Consider the following 17,012-nt stretch of genomic DNA (forward strand, 5'->3'; position numbering starts at 1 on the left):
AATGTGTCAACATCATTATGTGATTAAATATATTAACTTCAATAATAGTTAATTTAATGTTTCTCCAACTTCCTACATGGTACCACAAATCTGAAATTTGTGTTCAGCTTGAAGTTGTCTATCATAATCCCCAATTTCTTTACAGGAAACAAACTTTTTGATATAAAAGGTTTTTTAAAATCTTTTTTTAGATATTTAAAGATTGGGAGCTATTTAAAATACCATGGTATTAAAACTCCCTCAAGATTTGGAATTAAAGATGATAGAGAAGATATATAATCTTAAACCAAATACTAAAAAGCAGTTCTCAGTTATCAGTTCTCTATGAGTTATTATTAATGTCTAGTGGTGATTCCCTAAACAAGTCTAAGAAACAAATGGGAGCAAGATTTTCAACAAGAATTTTCCGATGTTATTTTGAAACCTGTTAATTCATCCTCTTTATGTGCCCGATATTCATTATTACAATTTAAAGTAGTACATCGAGATTATTTTTCCAAGGTTCAATTGGCTAAATTTTATTCTAATTTCTCATCAAAGTGTAATATATGTAAGACTGAAGAAGGTACATTATTTCATATGTTTTGGTCATGTTCCTCAGATTCCAATTATTGGGCCAGTATCTTCCATACCTTTTCTTTAGTTATTAATATTAATTTGGATCCTAATCTTTTTCTTGCCCTATTTGGGGTAAGTAGGTCAGCTGATTTAAATTGGTCTGGGCTACAATCCACGTCATTGCCTTTGCTCTTCTTATTGCCAGAAGAGCTACACTTATGAGATGGAAGGATGCTGTCCCATTTATACATACTCTGATGTGATGGCACGCTGGACTCTGGAAAAAAACACAAAAAAAAACGCAATAAAAATATTGGAAAGAGTGAAAGAAAATGTTGTGTAATGTAACCTGTGTTCTCCCCTCCAGAGAGATTGGGACAGGTAAGTACACCTTCTACGCCAGTTGCTGTTCCGCCTGTTCTTTTTAACCTGCTTTACTGCAGGATAAGGAAACTGCCAGCCAATCAATGGCATGATACATGTTAACTGGGTATGACATCTTTATAAAACAAAGTAGCATGGATTCCACTGAAGAAATGATATGGTTCTGTCACTTTTTGGGAACTATTAGATTTAGGATCCTGTGATAGTACAGATTCTATCACCAATGTGTCTATGTACAGATGGTAGTGTAGGATGACTGTGATTGGCTGAGAGTGTAGCCACACCTACTGGCAGGTCTTAAAGGATTGCTCCTAGCCAAACCAGGTCATTCTGGACTGGTCGACCTGCTTGTGATATGCTCCAGTCTTTTAGTTAATAAAAGCCTTGGTTTGGATCAACAAGTCTTTGGTTCTTTCGACGTGCATTACAGATCCAAAGTACTTTAAAGTCATCTGCTTTAATGTTCTGTTTTGAAAATATAACACCTTTTCCTTGTGCTATAAGCAAATCAAGCTGACTTATTCTGGCATTCAAAATATGCTAATATATTAGTCCAAATCTGAAGTCAGGTTATTGCACAAATAGGTAATATATACAATTAGCTCATTACTTATCTTTTTATTAAGAAAATTGTCATGCTCTGGAGAAAAATGATGCCTTGCTGCAGACTTAACTGAAACTTAACACCAAAACTGAGAACAAGATAAAATGCAAAGCTACGGTTTTACTTTTTTTTTGAAGGTTGCAGAAAAATATACAGTAGTTCCACTTGTCAAGGTAATGAAACTAAAAACCAACAGCAGTCTTCCTAGCAACAAGCAAGCCATTGGTCATAAAGATAGAAATGCTCATTTATAAAAATGCAAGAAATTATTGAGATATTCATGAGTTTTGTGAATTGCAATGCTTCATCTCCAGTTACTGAAATGACAAACTTTAAATAGGAATGGAATTTTTTTATAATCAATAACCAGAGAAATTAAATAGACCAATGGAATCCATTAATTTTCTTTGGTGCTTGGTGTCTGGCTCTAGTTCAATAAAGGCCTGGTATGGTGATTTATTTCAAACTTTTCTCAGTCAAGCTCAATTTATTGTCAAGGATTTTGGAAAAGACAAGCCCCTGTCCTTGAAGAATGAGCAAGCACTGTGTTTTTTTTTAAGTGTGAGGCAAAGACAGTGTTGTCTCCCCTGGCTTTATAAATCAATGGCATTTTGAATTAATGCTGTGCCCCCTTGCCTTTTGCAAGCCCAAACGAATAACTCACAGCAGCAGTGATAGGTATGGGGCAGAATCCTACGTTGAATGTTTTATTTAATCAAAAGACTTTCTCTGTTTGGAATTAAGCCTCCATGACAAATAAATTTCAGTGGTAGCACTAACCAGAGAAGCAGTTGGGATTTCATTCGACACAACGAACCAATGATACAAAAGCAATAGCAATTCTTTATTTTATTGTTAAGCCTTGCACCAAACTGCTAATGCGACTCAAACTTGATAATATTTTGCCTCTCTTTTGGCAAGGCGAGCAATTTTAGTTGAATAGAAGGATGCTGCCCCATCAACTCATGATCAGTCCTGTTTGAATGTGGAAAAGATTTGTTATTCGGTTACTCATTCATATACAAGATTCCGGAGGTTAGGGGGGGGGGGGGTCACTATCTTACTTAATTAAAATTGCTACTCTCTTTAAATGAAGAAAAAAAATTACTTGATCTACCCAATCTCTTTTCAATTTCAGGTTTTCTTTTTCAGTAAAGTTTCGTGCAGAAAAGCTGCATCCAGTCCTAATTTCTTTATGTAAGATCATTTCTTTATTTTTATTGATCCGTTAATCCCATTAATATTAAAATTAACAATCTTAATTGCTTTATTCATATTTCCTTATCTTTAAATCCCTTTTATCTCTCCCATCCAGGAAGAATTCCCAAACATTAACATGAGATCTCAAGTGTTACCACCTGCAATCCAGAAAGAAATATAAAAAAGATGAAATATGATGCAAATCCACAAAGGAAAAAGAATAACAGAAAACCCTACCCAAAAGGTGCCATAGAATACAGCTCTATATCCCCTTCCATTTGGCGGGTCATGGTATTACCATGAAAACATACGTAAACCGCCAGAAATCAATATCTCCTGACCCCACGGGGAGAAAAAACATTGATGAATCAAAATATCAATCTTAATCTAATTAAAAAAGCAAAAGTAATGTTGCTCAATTTCCTCATCTATGAGAAAAATCAAAAAATAAACTGAAAAATAAAAAAAAAACTTATTAGTCATTGCAACAAATCAGTACTCACTACCTTACTTTATAATTTTACTCCTGCCACGTGGCAGGGCAGCCATGAGAAGATGGCGCCATCAGGGGTTCTCCCTGCCTCGTGCTTGCAGCCCAGCATGTGCCTGGGGCAGCCTTTATGATGTCACCATGCACGCAGAGGCTGAGCTCATGCTGCCCTTAAAGGGGCATGCACAGGATTTGAATCAAACAGTCATTGGTGACATCCACGTAGTGGCTGTGTGCTTCTTCATTGTAGCTATTCCAACGTAAGTAAATTGTCTGACTCCATTTTTTCCAAGTTGTTTATGTTAATTATTTTTTAACCTTTTTTCTTTTAACACCAGTCATATATAACATCTGGAAATGTGGTTCATTAGGGGGGGTTGAGCTTTTCTCTTTTACTGTTTTCTTCTTTCTTTCCTTTTTTGCATTATTTGAGTTTTTTTTTCTTTAAAAAAAGTATATACTATTAGAATATGAACTACAGATATCATTTAAAATTTATGTATGTTAGCGTTATACAGAATGTCTTATTTGGTTTGTGTAACTGTCCATATCATCTTATTGATTTGTATCTTTTTGTTTGTATAAGTTCTTAATTAAAATCAATAAAAATATTTTTAAAAAGATAATATTGGAGTGGGAGCAATGTGGATAAAGGATGTATGCATAAAATATTCAGAATCCATAAGTATATGTTCAAGAAAAGGCAATTTTCTTTCGATTAGCCTTGGCACTGTAAAACATGTTAAAATGGCGGTACTGCGAGAGCAACTGTAATGGCAGCACTGATGCTGATGAGAGAGTGGAGAACACAGCACTGCTCTGAAGGTTTCAACCACCCGGTCCTAATGCCAATGGCTCTGCGCTGGCTTTAAACAGCCTGTTAAAGGAGCTGAAGATGTTTTATTATAAAATCCTGCAACCATGTGTTCAGTGCCCAAGATGGCTGCACCTGTGCTGGCAGCAGCCATGAGGTGTTGCTGGGACAGTGGACCAGAAATGGGGAGGACACTCCTGTTCAGCAGGAGAAGCAGAGGAGACAACCTTACAGGACAGTGACCTTGACAGTGGAATAGAGAGGGGTTCAGTGGCTGAAGGACCCTAAAGGATGGCGGCCACAACAGCAGACCAGCGAGGGGGTTCTACGGTTGCACAGGTTGCAGGTGACTGGCTCTGAATCTGATATCGGAATTAGAATTCAAGATGGTGCTGAGGGCAGGAAAAGTCGAAGATTTCCTAATTGGGTTGGAGGTTTGGATCTGGAGTTTAGGTTACCAAGGATCTCTTTTGCTTCTCTTTCTCTTTCTCTGGTCAACACTAATGGCATAAAAACACAGAAATGCTGGCAGAATTCAGTGGGTCTCCACAGGAGGTATACAACCAATGTTTTGGGCCTGAGCCTTCTGTAAAGGTATACCTTCTCCTTACCTTGAAGAAGGGCTCAGGCCCGCAAGGTCGGTTAGATATCTTTACCTCCTATGGATGCTGCGAGACCTGCTGAGCTCCTCCAGCATTTCTGTGTTTCTACTACAATCAGAGCGTCTGCAGACTTCTGTGTTTCACTCAACATTAATGGTGACCCTTTGCCTTATGGCAGGCAGAAGGCAATTTCATGTAATATTACAAGTTCTGCACTGTTACATGACAAAAAAGGAATCTTGATTCTCTTGAAAAGTGAAGATCTCTGTTCCCCACTAAAGCCCCCGTTGTACCAAGTATGTGCTAGTGGAAGTTAACTTGATGCATATTGGTTTTTTCCCCCACAGAACAAACATGATAATATCTGGACAATGCCAATAAAAACTGCATAAATAGTCATTGCATTAAGTGGTTATGTTAATTAGTAAATTTGTTGCTTCCCCAGACACCTATAGCATGTGATGCAACATAAAAGCTGAGCTGTGTTATTAAAATTCATTGAATATATCTGCTTCTTAGGCCTTAACTCATTTTGTGGAGATCAATCGTAAGACAGTTGAGAATGACATTAGCAGAAGTACACTTGGAAAATCATCTGATATTACCTTTCACTATTTTAATGCAAGAGTTAGCCTGTTCATTTCAAATTAAGCAATATTTTAGCAATATTTGATCTTAGAAACCCACAGCATGAAAAGTTTCTTTGAAAAGTAAACCGTGAACTAAAATTGAGGACTTACAAGGCGACTGATAAAGATGGCAATTTTAGCCATGTTCCTCACTGTGCTTGCTGTTTATACAAACAACACAACCCAGACAGGCATAGCCATTTGGAATACTCACTCGGTGCCAGTTCTGAGACTTTCATTTGTTTTGAAGTGACCCTGAAGGCCTTCGGCACTGTTGCAGAAGCAGCCATTCATACGTCCAGTGATGTTTGCTTCTGTAATCCTAAGGGGCTCCTCAGCAGATTGCAGTTTGGCACTGGGGATCCTTATTCAGATGGACCTCCCAGAAGTTATCCACTTACAGCCTCTCCACCAGCCTACCAGCAGCCTCTTCACTACATAGCTCTGCCTCATCATAACACCTGTACCCTCCTCACCAAAACAATCAATCAACCAAAACCCCACCCCTGCCAATCAATCATCATTTGGCCTGCCTCTGACTCTTCCATCTCCTATCACTCTCAGCAAACTTGGGTGGCAATTCTCCCCTCCTCCAAAACCCCATTTCTCCCTTGTGGCTGTTCTGTCTCTGTGTTTCTTGGGAGGCTTCTAAATAACTTAGAGATGCAAGATTCAAATAACAGAAGAGACTTTACTTACTGATGCTTTTATCACTTTTTTCCAGTGCAACTTAAGTAACTGAACTTTTACACTAATTTATTCACACAACTATTTTTAAACTACTTCTTATCGATATCACACTGGAGGCAGTATGTCCTTCACCATCTTGTAGATTTGACTGTGACCGTTGGGCTCTGTGTTGCTGGGACACAAGTAGGTGATGTACCTTGTTGTGCTTCACCTGACAAATGCTGTGGTGATGTTTCAGTATTAGTAGTTGTGGTCTCTTCACTTGATACCTCACTTGCTATTGGTGTTGCAGGCTTTGCTGGATTAAAGCTTCCTGCTTCATCAAATCTTGTGTCGGCCGGATGTGAATTCTGTTCCTCCTCAGCTGATTGCCAGAGTCTGCTTCGACAATGTATGATCTTGGTGTCTCAGCTTCTCTGATGACCTTTGCTGGGGTCCATGTTTTCAACATAGGCTCTTGAATATGCACATGCTGCCCTCTGAAGAGTTCGGCAATGTTTGTGCATGTTTGTTTTAATGCTGGTGTCCTTCTCCTTGCATGTCAGCCAGTCTTCTCCTGGTTTTCTCCTGGTCTTCTGGAGGGTGTATTTTGCTTGGCAGAGTTCTTTTATATCTCCTGCCATTTAGTAGTTCTGACGGGGACTTCATGTCAGCCCTTAAAGGTGTTGCTCGTAATGATAGAAGAGCTAGGTCTGGGTCTTCTTTTGTTTCGCGACACTTAACTAGTGTGCGTTTCACAGTTTGCACTTGTCTTTCAAATGAACCCATGACCTTTGGGGTAGAATGGGGCTGATGTAGTGATAACAAACCCATACTCTGCAGCAGCCAGCTTTCTGAATTCTTGTGATGTGAACAGTGTTCCATTGTCACATGTTACTTGCTCTGGTATTCCTTGTTCGACAAGAAGTGCTCTCATTTCTGAGGTGATAGTTGACCCTCTCAGGTCTTTCACAAATGGAAACTTAGAGTAGTAACAGGCTACACTTAAATACCACTCTTGATTCTCGGTGAACAAGTCTGCTCCCACTGTGTGCCATGGCCTGGCAGGTACTTCTGTGGAAATCATTTCCTCTTATTGTTGTGTGTTTCTGTTAATGCTTTTGAATATCTTCTTCATCTGGATCTCATAATTGACGGAGATCAACTGCAACTCCCGGCAGGTATCCGTGAGTTGATGGTCCATCTGCATCTTCCACAGAGAACGTACAGAGGATGTTCTTTCCCTTATCCCAGCCATTGATTTAGCTCTCCCTAGCTGGATCATGGGTCCACCATAGGCCGTTAATGTGACATTTGCTGTTTCCAATGCACCATCTTTTGGATATCCTTTATTATGTTCTCTGGGAACAACTGGCAGTTGAGTCTGAGTGGAAGGACATTCCTTTGTGATCCAGTATCCAGCTTCACCTTTAGGTTAAATATCTAAGGCTTGTTCTGGATTGTCCTCTGTTTACAGATCCTTGTGGGCAACTCACCTGCTTCTTTCATCTCACCCGACATCTTGTGAATGTGAATGGATTCTATGTCCAGTATCTGGGTGTTGGAGTCCTCATTGTTGTTTCCTTTTATGTGGTGGATCTTTTTCTTGTCTTTTTTCTTCACTGATATTACTGTTTTCTTCATACGAGACTAGCATACTAGTTAAGTGGTTTGCTTTACCACAGGCTCTACATTCAGAACTGTATGCAGGGCATTTGTTTCGGTCATCAAAAGAATATTATCTGCCACATTTCCTGCAGACCTTGGGGGTTTGCACTTTTCTGATTGTGTTCTTTATGGCGTCAGCCCTTCCTTCTCTTTGCTGTGGGTGGGTCTGCATAGATAGGGATTTCATTTTCATCCTTGTGACTTCGAAGCCTCTGGCTGTGTCTATAGCTATGACCGTTTCAAGCTGTCCTTCCCTATAACAGACTTTTGCACTTCGGGATGGGCACTCCCCCATATTAGTTGATCAACTAATCTTTCCTCTATATCCTTAAATCTGCATTTTTCAGCAATAATTTTTAGTCTAGTGAGTAAGTTATCAACAGTTTCATCAGTCTCTTTCATTAAGCCTAGAAATTCATAGCATTTAATTCTACGATTGGACCTGGGTTCAAGGTGAGAAGCAAACTTTGTAAATATATGCTCTGGATCATTTTTCTCCACCTCTGTAATCTCCCAGGTATCAAAAAAGTCAAGGCCTCGCTCCCCTGTCCAGAGAAGTATATAACTGACCTTCTCTGCTGTTGCATTTTTAAAATAGCTTTTGAATGATAAATTGCACTTCTGCTGAAACTTTTAAATGATTCAACCATGTCTTCAGCTTCCCCGTCCATCATGGGATGAACTGCTGTTGCTCCAGCCATTTTTTAAATAAGGTTTTTTTTCTCCTTTTCCCCTTCGTATTTCATTGACTTACAATCAATTGTATGGCTTTATGCTCGTTCTCTTATACCGCTGCCACCATGTTATGCCACCGTGTTACTTGGGAGGCTTCTTAAATAACTTAGAGATGCAAGATTCAAATAACAGAAGAGATTTTACTTACGGATGTCTTCCACCATCTCACGAAACTGTTCACACACATGCAGACATATACATATACATACGCCCCACAGTGAGAAGGGTGTATTCTTGCCCAGTTACAAAATAGTTCACATTATCCTGACTATATAACAGTGGCCCCTCCTTCTTCTCACTCATCCTCTTGAGTAAACGATGACCCCAGATTCACTCGATGAACTTTGCTTTCCCATGTTGACTCAGTAGGCAAAAGAAAAATTTGTTCTCCTGCAATTTCTGCTCAGTGGAACCCAGGGGGCCTCAGGAATTTGATGTCTTAACATTTTATTGGATGGTTCCATTGTTGTTTTAATAGTGTTTTACAAATGATTGGTGTGCTTTGTTTTGTGGTATTATCTCCACTCTATTTTAAACAGCACATTCTTTCATCATTTCTAGGTCTATAATAATTCCCAACTACTCACTATCTTCATCAAAAGGACTGAAATATTTCAAAGGTATGGGCTCACCATCAATTTGCCAAAGATAAGTTAGAAATGGCAAGAAATATTGCTCTTGACCATAACGCATTGGTGAATAAAGAAACCCAGTTTCCATATTCAGCTGAACCCTCTCTACACCCCTTTGTGCAGTACATTGTGTGAAGCCTTGCACTGGTAATCATATAAAGGCACGCTCGTATTCAACATGGCAAACCTCTTGCAAAGGACAGTCCTTAAACCTTGCCTTTCTCCTGCCAATTAGAGTTAGCCACAGGGCCTGGCTGACTAAAATTTTCTTTTTTTTCCAGTTAATTACTGGTACGTCTAGCAGGTCTAAGTGTGAAAAATTGCCAAATGATTTTTCAAAAAGAGATCCTTTTGCCAATCAGTGTTCGTGGCAGGGCTGCATTAAACATGCAGAATAAAAATTGTTTACACTGAACATTTTGCTTCTGGAGTAAGAATGAGCAGGTCCACCTCAAGCTAAATTGTTTTAACAACTAATGTTGATTTGACAGGAATGTTGACTCTAATCCTGAATGAGACTAATTCACTTTATAAAATGTTTCAAAGCTCAGATAATAAATTTTGGAATAGGTTATTCACTTATCAAAAAATTTGTGTCTTTAGCCATCATTTGGACTTCTTATTCAAAGACGATTGGCTGTGAAGAAAAACCTAAAAATAGGCATTTTTCGTGCTACTCAGACTGGATTAAAAGCTTGTGCTGATAAAGTCTGGGTAATTGAATAAGTCACCTAGAACCTCTAGGCACTGTGAATTGCTCTGAATATGTAATAGGCTGTCGCAATATATAATGTCTGCATAATACTAATCATTTTGGACAACTTCAAATTTTCTTTTAAGTTGGATGAAACCTTTGGTCAAGGTATTTATTATTGAGCATCTTTGACATTTAATTGTAAGAATAATAGTGGGAGGCCAAGGTCTCTGCCGCCATTTGAATGACAGGGGTTAGGCAAGTGGAATGGGAATTGTAGATTGGGAGGCACAAAGTAGATGGATTCCTTTAATCTCAACCTGTTTTTGTAAGTTGTAAATTTCATGCATAAAATTAAATATAAAATCTTTTGTACCATTACTATATTACGCAATGAAAGACTGCTTAAATCAAAGGTTCATTATACAAACGTGAAATCAGAATTGCTGCTCTGGGAGAAGAAACAATTAACAAATTTCAAAGATGAACAGCGAAAGTTCCCTTAATACTTTTCATTTCTTTGTCTCTGTTTAGCACGTGTGCAAAGTCGACTGAAAGGGGTTTACTGACTCGAAAGCTTTCTTGGCAAAGGGGTGACCAGGGGTGGTGAAGAGCGCGCGCGCGCACACGTGCGTGCGTGTGCGTGTGTGTGTGTGTGTGTGTGTGTGTGTGTGTGTGTGTGTGTGTGTGTGTGTGTGCGTGTGTTATTAAAGTAATTAATCTGCCATTTCAAGACCTAAGATCGGTCAGACCCCTTAAAACCACAATCAAATTTGAAGTATGGCATCAAGTAACAGAATAGAAACCAAGCAGCTAGAATCTGCCATTCAGCCTCTCCCACCTTTGGCTCCATTCAGTTAAAACAGGGCTGATCCCTATCTCAACCAATGTAATTTTGCAATGTGTTCTTTATTCTAACTGCCTACAAAGATCACTAAGGAATATAGAGAACTAATAAAACATCTTGTTTATTATTCTCTATCTAGCTGCACTGCGTCTTTGTGTATACCTTTGTCACATACTTACAGACCAATCCATACATTCACATTATTCACAGAATTAATCCGAAGGGCTCAGGACCAAAATGTTGACGACCTATTGCTTTCCATGGATGCTGTATGACCTGCTGGGCTCCTCCATCAGGCTTGAAACATCAACTGCCTATTGCTTTCCATGAATGCTGTGTGACCTGCTGAGTGTATTGTAAGTGCATCACTGTGTTGGGTTGTGGAGCAGCAAAGCAAACACAATACATGAGAATAGACTGCACTGCAGGTTTTAATCGACTTAAACTCTGTACACACCAGTTGTCATATCTTGATGGCTCCATGTGTGTCTGACTGTCCTCTGCTGGCTCCATGTGTCTGGGAGGGGCCGACTCGAGTCTATATACAGGTCGGTGATTGACAACTGGTGAGGTAGGGTCGGCCTCCCAAGTTGCCTACCTGCAGGTACAATGGTTTCCCCCGCAATAAGCTGGTGGAACCGCGGCCAGTGTTGTAGTTGTATCACCACAGTCACCACAATGTTTCCAGACACCAGCTTGCAAATGGCAAGTTGCTGCTCAATGAGGACATGATCTGCTCACGTCTGGCATCTGTCTGTTCAATGAGATCATCAACCTACTTTCTGGTGGTACATCTTTATCCATAAATTGCTCCCTTGTACAGAAATGAGCTCGCTATCTGAATCTGTGAAAAAGAGAAGAAAGTCAAAAGGCTTGTGACCACCACAGAAACTATCAACTAAACCAGTTGATGCTTTCTGATGGGTCTGTCATCGAGCCTTACAAACAAGTCCAATTAATTTTCTGTGTGAAATCAGTCAGAACAACTCTGATCAACCACTACGAAAGGGTGGACTGTATCTTTAAACATCGCACCAAGCTGTTAATGCCCAGTGCATCTCTCCATAACATCTGTTTCACTGACCTTGGACCTAGTGCCAGAGATAGTGCTATGGGGTGTCATTGATACCTCTTCCCACACTAACCCTCACCTCTTCTTCCTCCAACTTCATTCTTCCTACTGCTTATTTTCCTCTACCTCTGCATCTCCTTATCCAAAGATATTGTCACTCATCAGGCAGTTTGTACCCCATGGTATGCTCAGGGCAGTGAGCACCATCCAAAAATATGATCATGGTTAGATTGTGCACCTAGCCATTGCCAATCGTTCCCAGTCACCCACCCGCCCACACATATCCAATCTGTATGAGGAAGGTCAATCTCTCTGCCCATCTGCAGCTTGCAGTTAAAAGTGGTGAGATTTCAGCGACAACCGAGCTGCACTCAGTGAGACAACCATGTCCCACATCCCATTATCCCTGACAGCACTCATCAGATGCAATTCTGATGAAGGGTTCTGGGCCTTTTTTGTGCCACACCTGCTGACTACTCCCAGCATTCTCTGTGCATTTTATTATTATTGCAGGCAAGTAGATGACTAGTCACCATCTTAAAGAAATAATGGGGCAAGTAACAAGTGGTTTGCAGTTGATGTCTTTCCCCTATATTGCCTTGTTCTTATTTTCTTGTTGTGAGACACAGAAGCAGTGGTGAAAAGAATGAAACCATTCATGAACTAATTAGATATTGCACTGGGAGGAGTTTCGGGTCATTCAGGATGGTTAAAATGCATCATTTAGCCTTCAATGTGTCTTTAGAGTAACTAAAAGGCATTTCAGAATCACAAGAATCCATCAAAATTAAATCTTAAAAAAACTCATCATGTTGTGCAGAGTTGTCTAGTGTTGTAAAATTCAGTTCTAGTCCTTGATCCATGCTTAATAGCTTTAAAAAAATATCCGTAAAACTCATCATGTTGTGCAGAGTTGTCTAGTGTTGTAAAATTCAGTTCTAGTCCTTGATCCATGCTTAATAGCTTTAAAAAAATATCTGTTTCCTGGAAAATTCTGAGTGGAAATTAATAATTATAAATATACTTTGCATTATTATATGAAATTACACACATCAATTAATTTGGTGTTATTGTAAATAGGTAGGTTGAACAAAATATACTGTTGAACGCAAAGGTTGATTATGCTGGTAATTGAAAGCAATGTGTGTTGTATCAGATAATTGACTGTAAATAGAGTTTGAAATGTTATAAGAGTTCATTTCATAATTATGTGTGTTTTAAAACTCAAAGGACCCAGCCCACTGAGAACTAATGTGAATCTGGCTACCCACAGACATTCATCTGTTCTGTGAGAGAATGCAGGCTAAAATTCTAACCAATTGATTCCCAATCTGAAAGCTCAAGGAACACAAAGAAGTCCCGCTAGCCCAGCACCCCTATCAAGGAGAGAAAGAGAAGCAAAAGAGTCCTTTCAGAGACAGTATATGGATCGTGCCACCTCTTCTCATGCTACTGCCTCCTGTGCTCTGGTAACCTCTACAACTGCTCAACCAATCCAGTAGTTAACCTGAGTTCCAGGTATCTTTTCTTTATCAATATTTTTATTAACATTGAAATTTCACATCCAAAATGCAGAGTACATGCGGATATATGTTAAAAGTCAAGAAGATATGTTACACTTAAATCAATCATTTCATCCAAGGTGCCCCACATTTTAATCAAATAGATTAGATTGCATTGATATTTTATTACACAAAAAGAAAAATCTATGTTCCAGGTATCTAAGTCACCCTTCTTGATCCCTGGTTCTGAACCCCCAAAATAATTAGGAAGCTGTTAGCGCCCGAGGCCCTTCAGGAATCCTTCTCACCATCAGCACCCTCAATACCTGGGCAGGCGTCTGCATCATCGACCTGATACAGGTTTTTTTTTTGTAATCTTCCAATGCTGCATCTCACTTCCAACAGCATTTTAATGGAGTGGACCCAATCTACAGGACTAACAAAAAAATGATCAACTTTTGTCACCTCCACTGCAGAACTAAAGGATATTGTTCAGACTCTGCACATACATTGCGCGCCTATATACACTTTCCGAATTACAGCTCAGACTCTTTCAACACATGACTCCAAAGTCCTCTATCAGCCTGTTCCTACTGCACTTGAGAGAAACCATGAACATCCTCTCAGCAGCATTCTCCAATTCCACTGGCAGGATAAACGAGTCAATGTCAATGCCCTCCCTCAGGCCATCACAGATTGCATCGGGGTCTTAATTACACGTAATCTGCTCGTTGGGCAAATTGCTTCATTCATATACAGAACTCCAGACACCCTGGGCAGATATTTGATTTCAAGCTCCATCAAGGCACGACATTCAGATTTTAGATATATTATCAGAGTACATACATGACATCACGTACAACCCTGAGATTCATTTTCTGCGGATGAGGCAGAATGACCACTAATTGTAATGCAAAATAAAACTGTGCACAGGTAAAGAACTGAAAACAGATAACGAATGTAAACAACCAACTGTGCAATGCAGAGAGAGTAACAAAAATCAATAATGTGAACAAGTATCTTTTAATGAGTCACTGATTGAGTTTTTGTAGTGAACTGGGATTAACTAGAAGTGTGCTGTACTGACAAATGGTCCCGCCTCCCGGCTCCTCCCCCAGGGGGCCCATATATAATCCTGGTTTCCCACCTAAACCCTGAACCCCTCTGAAGTCTGTTTGTGAACCCTACCTGTGTTGTAAGCTAATAAAAGTGTTTCTTCTCCCTCCAGTCGAGTGTGAGCTTTTATTGATGCTCCAATTTTATTAGCTTACAAACAAGGATGGAGGTGCTGCTTAAGCCCAGTAGGTTGTTAATGGACCTCCTGTCCCCCGATGTGGCTGAGGAGTTCACATATTAGCTAGACTTCTTTCAGGCCTATCTGAATGCGACCAGGGATGTCATCGACACAGACGAGCTCCGGAGGTCGGTGCTTATCTCAAGGGTAGGGATGAAGGGGTACACAGTCATCCAAGACTGCCCGATGTACAAGGCTGCCATCGAGGTGATGAAAGCCCACTACAAGAAGGCCCAGAACAAAGTCCTAGCGAGGCACTGGCTCACCTTACGCCACCAATGGCCCGGAGAGTTGATTGACGACTACCTGCTGGATCTGCGGATGCTGGCTAAGAAGTACAGGTATGAGGCTGCTTTGGGCTGTGTCTGGGAAGATGAAGAGATCCGGGACACCCTGGTCGCAGGGGTCTGCTCTAGGTACTTGAGGCAGTGACTGCTCAAGTCGGGAAGGACGGACCTCGCTAGCCATGTTGAGCTGGCCAAATCACTGGAACAGGTCAGTCTTGAGAATGACAGCCTTGAGGCTAGCGAACTCGTGCTCTCAGGTGAGTTCCCACTTTAACAGTTGCCGCATCCCGAACCCGGGACTGCTTTTTCTGCAGCAAGGGACAGCACCCTTGTGCCTGCTATGAAAGACTTGGCGTGTTCCAGCTGTGGGAAGAAGGGACATTGGGCGAGGCTCTGCCGCGCAAAAGGAGGTCTGGGGAAGTCCATGGCCTGTACCGCTCCTGGATCTGATTCCAGCCCAAAGTCATCTGCCCAAACTCACCCAAGATCGCCTTCTGTGCAAATGGTCACCTACGAAAATGGTGCAAAAAGACTTAGTGGCCATATTGCAGCAGCCCGAATTTGAATTTGGCACCATCATTATTGTCAGAGGAGGGAGGGTGGCCATCTTTCCACGTCACGAGGTCGGCACCATCTTACCTGCACAGGTTGACTCAGGATGGAGGGGCCACTTGAGGGAAGAACACGGCATCGCTGGTGACCTGGCATCGTTGGTCCTCGACCAGAGTAGACCTCATCAGCTCAACAACTCGATGGTGACAGTGAAGGTAAACAGACATTCGGCCAAGTGCCTGATTGACACAGACTCCATGGAAAGTTTCATAGACTCACGTACTGTGCAAAAATATAACTTAAAAATGTACCCCTCTAATTACCGAATCTTGCTAGCGTCCCAGTCCCATTTGGCACATGTACAGAAACATTGTATAATTCATCTGTTATTTGAGGGGGGGAATTTTGTAAATTTCACAAATACACTTTAGATGAATTGTGTGCTAAAGTATTGTTGGGTGTGGACTTCCTGTGTCACCTTAAAAGTGGAGTGTTCTGGTCCCCTTCCCACGGTAACAGTTCGGAATGGAGGACTCACAAAACCAGCACCCACTTGCAGCCTCTCCACGCTGAACATTGACCCCCCCCCCCCACCTCCTAAACCTGTCCGCCGACTGTAAGCTCATGGCCATCAAGAGCAGGAGGTACAATACAACAGACAGGGAGTTTATAAAGACGGAGACCCAGAGCTTGCTGGAGGAGGGGATCATCGAACTAAGTACCAGCCCATGGGGAGCGTAAGTGGTGGTAGTAAAGGGGGAAAACAAGTCCAAGTTAGTTATTGACTAGAGCCAAACAATTAATAGATACAAACTCCTGGATGCATACCCTCTCCCTCGCATTTCGGATACGGTGAACGATATCGCGCAGTATCGGGTCTAGTCAAACAACGACCTGAAAGCTGCCTATCACCAGCTGCCAATCTGTTCTGAGGACCGCAATTACACAGCATTTGAGACTAATGGTTGACTAAATCAGTTCCGGAGGGTCCCCTTCAGTATTAACAATGGGATGTCTATGTTCTAGCGGAAGATGGACAGGATGGTGGGCGAGTACGGGTTGAAGGCTACCTTCCCCTACCTCGACAATGTCACCATCTGTGGCCACCCCGTGGAAGACCATGATGCCAACCTCCAGAGCTTTCTCCAGGTGGCGAGAGCCCTGAATTTCACTTACAACTCTGACAAGTGTGTATTCAGGACTACACGATTGGCTATATCCTTGGCTTCATGGTGGAGAATGATGACATTTTTCTCATATTATGCCAGTGGATCCCTCAATGCACCGATAAGATTTGTCCCCTCTTAAAGGCCACCAGATGGCTTTTAATTACCTTTGAAGATACATTGAGAAAGCCGCCATGCATGCGGTAGATGAGAATGTACCTTTCCAAGTGGAAATTGACGCCTCGGACATAGTCCTGGCTGCCTCTCTCAACTAGGCGGGCAGGCCGGTTGCCATTTTCTCATGGAAGCTTCAAGGCCATGAGCTCCAGAACCCATCTGTGGAAAAGGAGACTTAGGCCATTGTAGAAGCTGAAAGGCACTGGAGGCACTACCTAGCTGGTAGAAGATTTATGCTCCTCACTGGCCAGCGGTCTGTTCAGCAATGCCAAGAGGGGAAAAATCAAGAATGATAAAATTGCTAGGTGGAGGATCGAACTCTCCACCTACAATTTTGACATTGCCTACCAGCCTGCGGCCTTTAACAACCTTCCAGATGCCTTCTCCAGGGGATGCTGTGCCTCTGCACACACTGGCCAACTGCAAACCATACATA

General features: G+C 41.2%; 2 long non-coding RNA genes across 6 annotated transcripts in view; one reads left to right on the forward strand and one right to left on the reverse strand.

Moving 5' to 3' along the window:
• Positions 1 to 488: 488 nt before the first annotated feature.
• LOC138750129 (uncharacterized) lies at positions 489 to 3,358 on the reverse strand. The gene is made up of 2 exons (XR_011349119.1): positions 3,258 to 3,358; positions 489 to 835 (listed from the first exon to the last, which is right to left on the reverse strand). It is a non-coding gene; the product is annotated as an uncharacterized lncRNA (long non-coding RNA).
• A 52-nt stretch (positions 3,359 to 3,410) lies between these two features.
• The window catches only part of LOC138740050 (uncharacterized), a 108,484-nt gene continuing 94,882 nt past the window's right edge, over positions 3,411 to 17,012 (forward strand). For 3 of the 5 annotated variants that reach the window (XR_011342636.1, XR_011342640.1, XR_011342645.1), the window contains exons 1-3: positions 3,411 to 3,496; positions 8,915 to 8,973; positions 12,829 to 13,116. This is a non-coding gene — a long non-coding RNA (uncharacterized lncRNA). Of the gene's footprint in view, positions 3,497 to 8,914; positions 8,974 to 10,736; positions 10,883 to 12,828; positions 13,117 to 17,012 lie in introns of all 5 variants that reach the window. The other 2 variants (XR_011342638.1, XR_011342639.1) reach the window with 2 other exon arrangements.

The sequence above is a fragment of the Narcine bancroftii genome, chromosome 1, assembly GCF_036971445.1.
Source record: "Narcine bancroftii isolate sNarBan1 chromosome 1, sNarBan1.hap1, whole genome shotgun sequence".
In the NCBI taxonomy this organism is placed as follows: Eukaryota; Metazoa; Chordata; class Chondrichthyes; order Torpediniformes; family Narcinidae; genus Narcine; species Narcine bancroftii.